Genomic DNA, 10,537 nt, shown 5'->3' on the forward strand with positions numbered 1-10,537 from the left:
TATGATTGCGGCTTAGATGAACTATTTTTTCATAAAATAATGTCTATGATTGCGGCTTAGATGCACTGGATGTAGCTAGGGAATGAGTGACAATCAATCCCAAGCTAAACATGCAGGGTCACTGCAAATAAAGAAAGAGAACACGATTTTGTGCTAAAACCTATAAAGAAAATAAGATTATTCTATTCGTTACAGAGAAGTCGAAAATCGAAAGCAGGTAGCGTTCCAATTTTAAAAATAGTATATAGTGTTCGACATGAATACCTCATCTGCGACGGCCGAAACAAAAGGCTTTACGAACTAGGCCGTTTCTGGCAGAAACCTTCGAAGAAACCCGACCATATTAAAAACGCCGTCTGCAACGGCCGTTTCCGTTTTCACTGGCAAGAAATGGTTTCCCGCGAAATGAAACAGTTTCTTCTGGTTGTTTCCGGATAGACTTGCAGTTTCTTCTGGCCGTTTCCAGATAGACTTACAGTTAAATTTATTTTTCAGACTCAGATTAAATTTAATTTTTTCAAACCGTGGGTTAAATCAGCAATTGATTACACATATAGAGAGTTTAATTCGCAGTTGACTATTAGTCTGCTGCGCTGCACTGTTAGTTTCTGCACTGGACTGTTAGTTTCTGGAAATTAAACATAAGCACTCCAGAGCCCAGGGTATTGTGAGCGAGCGGCTGAAGAAAGAACTAGCTGAGAACACAGGGTATTGTGAGAGCGTTGCGAAAGAAAATACCAGTTGTCATTAAATTTTAGTTCTATACTACAGTTGCTCATGTTTTTTCAAGGATTTAAGCAGAAGAAGAGAGCAAACCCATCACTACTCAGATGCAAGCAAGGCGCAGATCAGAGCCAAGCAGCTTCATGCCCCCATCGAGTTATCTTCAACAGCATTGTCAATTCTATTGTCAAAAGGTACTACCTACACACTTCAATCTCTGGTTTTCTTTTATGAATGCTCGTTTTATTGAAGTGTGTGCATTTCAGATGCAGGTTTGATTGAGCCTTGCCTTGTATATTTGTATCTAGATAAACTTTGTATTATAAGGATGTTGTGAGGCAGAGAAGTTAAAGATGGAAATTTCAGTCCCAATCTACATTTTTGTTCCAGATATAACTTGATACCAGGGCACATAAAATGCAGTGGATATGTGTGGAATTTATTCCTGTCTCTGTGTGTTTTAAACTTTTATGTGAACAGCCCTCTAGCGTTCAGATTGTTTTATAATATGAACATCAGTATATCTCCATCAATATGGCCACCAGTATATCTCCCACATCCTGTAATATCTTTCAGCAGGTGAAGTTTTTGCTTTGTTACTCCCTGTTCTTTAATTTCCTGCTACAAAATAAATGAAACGATTTCATGAGAGACAAAAATCCTACACAGTTCAATCACACCTTGAATAGCTTCAGGGAGGTTCAGCTAAAGTATTACCATAGGGATGTCAACAAAATACTGGATATTTTGAAAAGAAATTGCCAATGGCTGAAAGGATAATATCATTCCATGTTTTGCACCCAGTAGCATGCCAGAATTAGAACCTTTGCAAAAGCTTTCCCTTCTATTAGATGCACTGTTCAAATCCTGTAACAGCACTTCAGCTGTAAAATAAAATTAAGAGGAATAGATTTAGCCACATATCAAGTAGAATTTCAATACTAGATATTCTAACTATTAGATAATGTAGGTATTTTTAACGTGCATCTTATGTTATCGAAACAGGGATATTTCTATTCAAAAGTAAATGTAAATCAGTTACCAGTAAGAAGCTTGTTAGATTTGAACCAACCATTGTACAGTAAGATTGTAAGTTGTTTTGTATATGCACGATTCTAAATCTTCGAGTGGAATAGGTAAATTTCTGTTAAAAAGTCAATAGAAATAACATAAAGCATTTGAGTCGTTCTACTTGTGATCTATAAATCATGACAATCAAGAAGGTCACCTTCCCCTGCAGCAAATTGGTGGTGCTCAAGTTGTCACACCCACTCAAAATGAAGTGTTGATAGACAGCTACGACTATTTGCAAAGAAATACAAATTGCAAGCATAAAGTAAATTCATGAGAACTTAATTCCATGAGTTGTTTTAAAAGACAGAATCCATTCATCCAATATCTGTCAAATTATAATCTACCAATAAAAAATCCATACACCAAACTCAGACCAGCCTCATAATAGAAATGCAATTATTTTCAAGGACAATAATTTGAGAAGAATGGGGGCGAGTCTGAAGAACAGGAAGTCTATTACAATACTGTTTTCTGTTTGAGAAGTCCCATCTCCTTTTCTGGATGCAGACAGAAACAGATTAATCACAAGGCCAGTGAAGCATGAAACATCAAATAAAGAAATAAGAATGAAAATAGAAGAATAGTTATGATGATAAGTGCCCTGGAAGTCTGGGCGGTTTATTTGGGTAGTAATGTTAAATTGTCATGATAGTCAGTACACATGGATAGCTTATCTGGGTAGTAATGCTAGATTTCCATGATAGTAAGTAGAAATCATTAAAGTATTTGGGCAGTAGTGTGTTTGATATATAGATTCGAGATGGATTTAGAACATTTAAAATAGACCAGTATCAAGAAGAGAAGAACTGTTTTTTATCTGTAGGAATCATCACCATTTATACTCTCAGCCAGGGTCGACAAGCAGCGGTTGTGGAGGAGGGAAATGATGTTTTGATCCCATGCCTTGCCCTAGCCTTTGCTCTGCTGCTTGCTGATTTTTGATATCGCAGCAGTTGCCCGGATGTATTTAACTAGTCCTCCCCATAAACCTTTGAAGAAGAGGTCCTAAACCTTTGAGCAAGAGCTTCTATGCAGCGGTGACTTTGGATAATAAAAAGGCCACTTTGCCTTCTTAACTGCCAATAGTCCAGTTCATGCAAGTAACAAGCATTTTGAAGTAAACATTGCAACAGCACCGTAGTTCCAAGTGGTGTTCCCTCCAAAAATTTATGTGCGGAAATCATGGACCATTATGCCCATTATTCCACCCTTGAAACTTGAAGCAGCTCATATGAATAAGTATACATAATATCAAGCAGCAGTTTAGTCCAAGAAGATTGTGAGATTTACTTTCTCCTTGTCTTGTCCCGCTTTGCTTTTATAAACTTTCTATTACCCCTATCGCCTCTGGCACCAGGCCATCGTTGAATTGTCCAATCAGACGGCCTGCTGGATGCCCTGACACCTAGATGGGCTCATTCGCTTTCCTCCATGCACAAAGAATTCTTGGACGTGGAAAAAATGCACAGAGACAGCGAAAGAAATGAGGACTCCAGGCGGTTTTTACCTGGCCGCAGTCAGTAGGACTAAATTAGTTAAACTAAATATACAAATTGCATCTCAAGTTTACTTCATAAATTCTGGAAACATCAAAAAAAAAAAAATGAAATGTGAGGTTCATGTGCAATGGGAATGGGAAACTATATAAAATGTTATATATCAATGATGACGAATTGAAATTTTGACGTAAGAAAAACCACTCTAAATGGCAGAAGCATCTGGAAGTGGACTACTAACACAAAATTGAATCATGGGTTTTCTTTCAGAAAGCACCAACTATTTTACTATTTTCCTAAAAGCAAAAAAGAAACCACCAATTGATTTATCCTTCCTCAACTTAAAAAATAAAGAGCAAAAAAGAAACCACCCATTCATTTATCATTTATCCTTCGTTCTCATGGGTTTTCTTTCAGCCAGCACCAACTATTTTCTTGAAAGAAAAAAGAAACCACCCATTGATTTATCCTTCCTCTGCTTATTCTCTCCCTCATCTCGAGCCTGCACAAACACAAATCATCCTGAAGCACATTTTGTGCAAATTATCAAGGAGCACATTACAGATGAGCCTGCACAAACACAAATTATCATGAAGCACCTTACAGATTAATAGTAATTCAGAATTTGTTTGACTTTGTGTCAGGTCTTCGGTCTGTCTTGCTGCCAGAACCTTTCTAATAAGTCTACAAGTCTGGGATGTGTCTTGCTGCCAGTACCTCCAAACCATTAGTGGAATCCATGAATGTGGCTTATACACAATATCTTATTACAGAAATCTCTATTCTACAAAGGAATTATATGCTTTTCATTATTTCATACCTTCTCTCTCATTCGAGTGCTCCAGGCATCATTACGAGAAGTCCGTTGCTCAGAACCAGGAGTTGACACAGCGGCAACTTGAGTTCCCTGACGATTGATTAGAGGCTGACGGAGGTTGCTAGGCCTTGTAGCAATATATTCATCATCACTGTCATACTCTTCAGGACCTCTGTTTGCTGCTTTAACCACCAAAGCTAAGATTACAGAAAAAACCTGATAACAAGTATAAAATTCAGTTTACAGTGTGCACTGCTTAGCTTATGCATTCCAACGCTCATAGCAGTCATCTATTATTTTAGTTGTCTTTCAGCATTTTGCAGCAGCGTAAAATTCCCGAACAGAAGGCAGGGAAAAAGGGCAGTGATGAGAGGAAAAGTTCGATGAATTGTTAAGACAAAGAATGATTTATTGTGTGGCAGGTGTAAGCAAGCTGTGTAAGCTGTGTGGCGTGTGGCAAGTGTAAGTGTCAAGTGTAAGCAGCGGACGAATTCTCTCCTAAATAACATTTTATGGGGTGGGTGGAAACGAGCCATCCAAACTTTGGTCTAAAATTCACAAAGCGAAACGAGCCATCCAAACTTTGGTTAAAAAAAAAATTTGGATTTGGAAATTCAGCAACCCGGCAATAAGACCTCCAATATAAAACTTTGGATAAAAAGCAAAAAACATCAAAGCTCTAAAATAAAACTTTGGATAAAAGCGAAAAACATCAATTAAATTAAATACTCAGCTTAACTCAAATTAATAAAAAGTCAACTCTAATAATAAACCATAATAAATAATGATTTATATATTCAAAAGTGATGGGCATTCTCAAAATAATCAACTCTCGTTGCAAAAGTGCTTATTGCTTTGTTTTTCATGAAAATAGCAAGCCTGCCTTCACCGCATAGCTGCTCCACTACTCCCACACGGGACACACCAATTTGTGACATTCAGAGACATCCAGACTCTCTAACCACGTACAATGTTCAATACCTTCCACTTCTTCTAAGTCAAAGCACTTACGAACACTTAGCTTCCTAAGATTTGTGGCCTGGGCTAACCCCCATATGCTCCTCAGATTCACACATTTATCTGCCCATAACTGCTCCAAAGATACCAATGTTTCTATACTTGGTAGCTTTTCTAGCTCAAAGCAGAAACACTTAGATTCTGAGCTTTGTCACCTGCGCCGACGCTCGTATGCCTTTCAGTTTCTTACATCCATTAGCCAGCAAATCCTCCAAGGATACCAATGTTTCCAAACTTGGCAGCTCTTCTAACTCAGAGCACTGACGAACAGATAGGTATCTAACCTTTGTTACCTGTGCCGACGCTCGTATACGCTTCAGTTTCTTACATCCATCAGCCCGCAGATCCTCCAACGATACCAATGTTTCCAAACTAGGCAGCTCTTCTAACTCAGAGCACTTACGAACATATAGGTATCTAACCTTTGTCACCTGCGCCGACGCTCGTATGCCTTTGAGTTTCTTACATCCATCCGCCCTTAAATCCTGCAACGATACCAATGTTTCCAAACTAGGCAGCTCTTCTAACTCAGAGCAGTTAGAAACATATAGGCGTCTAAGCTTTGTCACCTGCGCCGACGCTAGTATGCCTTTCAGTTTCTGACATCCATCAGTCCGCAAATCCTCCAAGGATACCAATGTTTCCAAACTAGGCAGCTCTTCTAATGCAGAGCACTTACGAACATATAGGTATCTAAGCTTTGTCACCTGCGCCGACGCTCGTATGCCTTTCAGTTTCTTACATCCATCAGCCTGCAAATTCTCCAAGGATACCAATGTTTCCAAACTAGGCAGCTCTTCTAACTCAGAGCACTCACGAACATATAGGTATCTAAGCTTTGTCACCTGTGCCGACGCTCGTATGCCTTTCAGTTTCTTACATCCATCAGCCCATAACTGCTCCAAGGATACCAATGTTTCCAAACTAGGCAGCTCTTCTAACTCAGAGCAGTTAGAAACATATAGGATTCTAAGCTTTGTCACCTGCGCCGACGCTCGTATGCCTTTCAGTTTCTTACATCCATCAGCGCGCAAATCCTCCAAGGATACCAATGTTTCCAAACTAGGAAGCTCTTTTAACTCAGAGCACTTACGAACAAATAGGTATCTTAGCTTTGTCACCTGCGCCGACGCTCGTATGCCTTTCAGCTTCTTACATCCATCAGCCCGCAAATCCTCCAAGGATACCAATGTTTCCAAACTAGGCAGCTCATTTAACTCAGAGCACTTACGAACAAATAGGTATCTAAGCTTTGTCACCTGCGCCGACGCTCCTATGCCTTTCAGTTTCTTACATCCATCAGCCCGCAAATCCTCCAACGATACCAGTGTTTCCAAACTAGGCAATTCTTCTAACTCAGAGCAGTTAGAAACACACAGGCTTCTAAGCCTTGTCGCATGCACCAACCCTCGCATGCCTTTCAGTTTCTTACATCCATCAGCCCGCAAACGCTCCAACAATACCAATGTTTTGATACTAGGCAGCTCTTCCAACTGAGAGCACAAAGAAACATCCAGTAATCTGAGCTTTGTAGCCCGCTCCAACCCGGTTAAGCTTCTCAAATTCTCACATTGGCGTACCCGCATCTCCTCCAAATATATCGGAAACTGCAGAGGTGTCTGCAAAAACAAAATGTTCATCATTCTCATCTGTAGAACCTTTTGAATTCATTCCAAACACAAATGTCGTGCAGCTGTAATAGCTGCTAAATATATAAACGCTAACCCAACAAATTTCTATTTACCTGTGATTCACTTTTCTGGTTCCACAATAGAGCCATTAATTCGCATTTGTACAGAAGTAGAATCCTTAAACTCTTCACTGAAACCCAGGAAGGCAGGGAAGGGTGAGGACATCTGTTCCACCTGAGGCATGATAGGTTTGGTGGCTCGGCCTTCCTCAAAATGGGTTCCAGGTGACAACCTTCCATTTCAAGAATTTGCAAACTCCTGAAACTGCGTTCCAAGACAGCATTTTCAGTACCAATGACGCCAAATACATCATCATCATCATCCTGGCCACTATATTCACCGGGAACCATCCCAATTCCGCGGAAGGTTATTTCCTGTCCATTGTTGAAAAACAATCGTTATTATTTCTTCATTCAACAAACAATCACAGACTTTTAGTGAATAATCTTTAAAGGATTGAATGACTGAACACTTACAGATGATTGGTGTGACAAATTATGCATCCCGTTCTTTGTTATTAAAAGAAGACGAGGCAACAAGGACGCTGCAACCTGTCTTCCCAGGTCTCGTAGGTGGTCGTGCATACGTATTGAATTCCCGTGGTGCACTTCTACAAGAGATTTGTCCTGTAGATTTAGAAACCCCCGATTTCCTCTCCAGTCCGATGAGTTCCATATGCTTATTGCGGCATCTCTGTTGCGATCTTGGAAAAAGCAGGCAATGTCTAAGAATATATCTTTTTCCTCTTGATTGAGGGAGTTATAGCTTATTTTAAATGTGTTCTGTATGGCACTGGGAGCTATTTGTCGGAGAATATCCCATTCTTCTTTCCACTGAGACTTTTCTTTACCATAAAGTAGTGCCCCAATTACTTTTAACGATAGGGGTAATCCATTACAATAATCTATGAACTTATCTACCAGAGCTTTAAATTCTGGGAAAGGAAATGCTTGGCTGAAGGCATGGGAACAAAAGAGCTCGAGGGAGTGCTCTTTATTAAGTCCTGATAGGCTATAAATTGATGAATTTTCAACCTTTGAGCTTCTCAAAACATTCTTATCTCTAGATGTAATCAATATTAAGCTCCTTGAATTGAGACCATCAGATTGGGGCAACAATGCCTCTACCTGATTCACATCGTCAACATCATCTAAGATTATTATGGCTTTACAAGATTTGAAAGGCTCTATAAGCATCCCCTTACCTTCTTCCACACTGTTTACATGCTGATTGAAGCCAATCAAGCTCTTAAGAAGTTGACTCTGCAACGAATTTAAAGACCTATTGGTTGCTTGATCTCTGACGTCACATAAAAAGCAACATCCATCATACTCTGATTTCTTCTTATTGAAGAATGCTTTGGCAAGTGTTGTCTTTCCCACACCACCTAACCCCACAATCCCTAAGATCTGGGGTTTTCGGCCCTGTTGTTGCCTCAACAGGACTGTATCTTCAAAATCTTTCAGTTTGTCATCGAGGCCTGTTGGATACTCCGCCACGTACAAATCTGGCTTTGGCACCATTTCCAACAGACATTTAACCACCTTATCGAGCAGTTCCAGCACCAAATCCTCGCTGGAGAAATTAAGTAGACCTAGTGAGAAACAAACGTCTATGCCTATAAAATACAACCATAAGGATAGGGAAGGTTTGAGTTTTTACCCATTGTACTTCTCCAGCTCGAACCCGCTCTTGTTTGCAACTTGATGGAGTGCATTTCTCCATTCTTCAATAGTGCTGGGATCATGTCGCCCCTTCTTTTCATGAGTTTGTAGAGCTTCACCATAGAGGCCCTGCATCCACCGAACGTCAGCCGGACTGATGCCGTAAAATACAGGAATTATAGGAGCATTTGACTTTAACATCAGAAGGAGCTCATTGAGGCACCAATCTGATTCAGCATATCTCGGAGAGAAGATGGCCACATGAACGGAGGCCGTCCTAATAGCGTCTGCGAGTTGAGGAGAAATTTCATATCCTACTTGCATCTCTTCGTCATCGAGGAAAGCCGTCAATCCTTTCTCGCGAAGGCGAAGGTATAGAGACCTGGCGAAGGTTTTCTTCACATCGACCCCGCGATGGTTTATGAAAACTTGGTGCCATTTGTTGCTGGGATTAGCAGCAGCGGAGGAGAAGGTGGAGGATGAAGATGATGCCATTGCCGAGATCAAAACAGAAATTAAGGTAGTAATGGTTGGATGCTATGGACGCAGAGTCTGCAAAGAGACGATTCACTGTTTTAAAAGCGCAGAGAAATTGTAGAAGATTGGGTACTAAAAGGGCATGAGGAATTGTGGGTATCTAGATTAAACCTTCACCTGTGGTAACCGGCATAGACCATAGAATATGGCGATATCCAACGTGTTTTTGAAGTCAAAGACAAGACGCGGATGGACCCCACACGCATTGGTCTAAAAAATAAGACGTAGACGGACCCCACACGCATTCACATGGCGATATCCAACGCGTTTTTGAAGTCAAAGATAAGACGCGGATGGAGATAAGACGCGGATGGACCCCACACACATTGGTCTAAAAGATAAGACGCTGATGGACCCCACACGCATTGATCAAAATAACAAACGCACAGGGACTGCATTGATCAAAATAACAAACGCACATGGACCCCACACGCATTCACATGTGCTGTTTATCTCCGATTCCCACCTCAAGCTTTGTGGTAATCTCCCATTATTATATTATTATTTGATACCTAAAACAATGTTTTTTATATTTTTTTAATGTAGTAATTATATGTAATTTTAAAAGTATTTTAATGTAGTAATTGTATGTAATTTTAAAAGTATTTTAATTTAGTGATTATAGGTAATTTTAAAACTATTTTAGCTTAATATTTTAGGGGAAAATTATTTTTGAGTTATAAATTGTTTTTTATAGTTAATTTTTGAATTGTAAAATAATATATTTTTATTATATAAATTAAAAAATAATAATAGACATTGGAATGGGGAAGAATGACGGATGGAGTAGTATTTTGCATTCGAGGAGGGGCCGAGATAATATGCACATCTGGATGTATTTAAATGTGAGTAACTATGTTATAAATATTTGGTAAATTTATGCTGCTAAGTTGTAAAGCAAATAATGAAACTTTGCCAATATATATTGTATATGGCTTTGGATGGGGTATATTTTATATATATGCTTTTCAAAATAAAGTGTATCATTATAGTTTATCTTTATTAATGGATTTAAATGATCTTTGTAATTGATAAAGAATGTTTGAGCTGTTGCATTAATTTGAGTATTTAAAAAAATTAAATTTTAATATTTTTATTAATTTATTGAATATTATTTTATTAAATTTAAATAATTTTAATAAAATTATAATAATTTAAAATATTATATATACATAAATTTATATATGTTTAATTAATATATTTTATTATACACTAATGGCACAAATGGTTTTGGGTAATCTTATAAAAATCTTTTTTTGGTTTGAAGTGGTACGGGAGTAAGTAATGGGAGAAAAAAAAAAGAAAATTAAGAACTATTGCAATGTAATGAGAGAATATTTGACTTAATTATTTTTTCCTTTGAGAGTTATTAGTTTGTGTAGGAAGAATTATATAGTAATTATAATATTAGTAATTGTATCATGAGGTGCAAAGAATGTCAAGAGGGGACAGGGAAATGTGAAAGAAAGTTGAAATTGAAAGCAATTTTTTTTTTATCGTTGAACATTACAAACTATT

General features: G+C 38.5%; 1 long non-coding RNA gene and 1 pseudogene across 2 annotated transcripts; both read right to left on the reverse strand.

Annotated features, from left to right (window-relative positions):
* Positions 1-2,665: 2,665 nt before the first annotated feature.
* LOC149264241 (uncharacterized) lies at positions 2,666-4,246 on the reverse strand. The gene is made up of 3 exons (XR_016259658.1): positions 4,114-4,246; positions 3,893-4,000; positions 2,666-3,795 (listed from the first exon to the last, which is right to left on the reverse strand). It is a non-coding gene; the product is annotated as an uncharacterized LOC149264241 (long non-coding RNA).
* LOC149264242 (disease resistance protein RML1A-like) lies at positions 3,927-9,136 on the reverse strand (annotated as a pseudogene). Its single transcript, XR_016259660.1, has 3 exons — positions 7,295-9,136; positions 6,872-7,192; positions 3,927-6,746 (listed from the first exon to the last, which is right to left on the reverse strand). The product of XR_016259660.1 is annotated as a disease resistance protein RML1A-like (transcript).
* Between the last annotated feature and the right edge of the window lie 1,401 nt (positions 9,137-10,537).

This window comes from Pinus tabuliformis, chromosome 6 (assembly GCF_031772625.1).
Source record: "Pinus tabuliformis cultivar Carrire ecotype Pingquan chromosome 6, CPIR1, whole genome shotgun sequence".
In the NCBI taxonomy this organism is placed as follows: Eukaryota; Viridiplantae; Streptophyta; class Pinopsida; order Pinales; family Pinaceae; genus Pinus; species Pinus tabuliformis.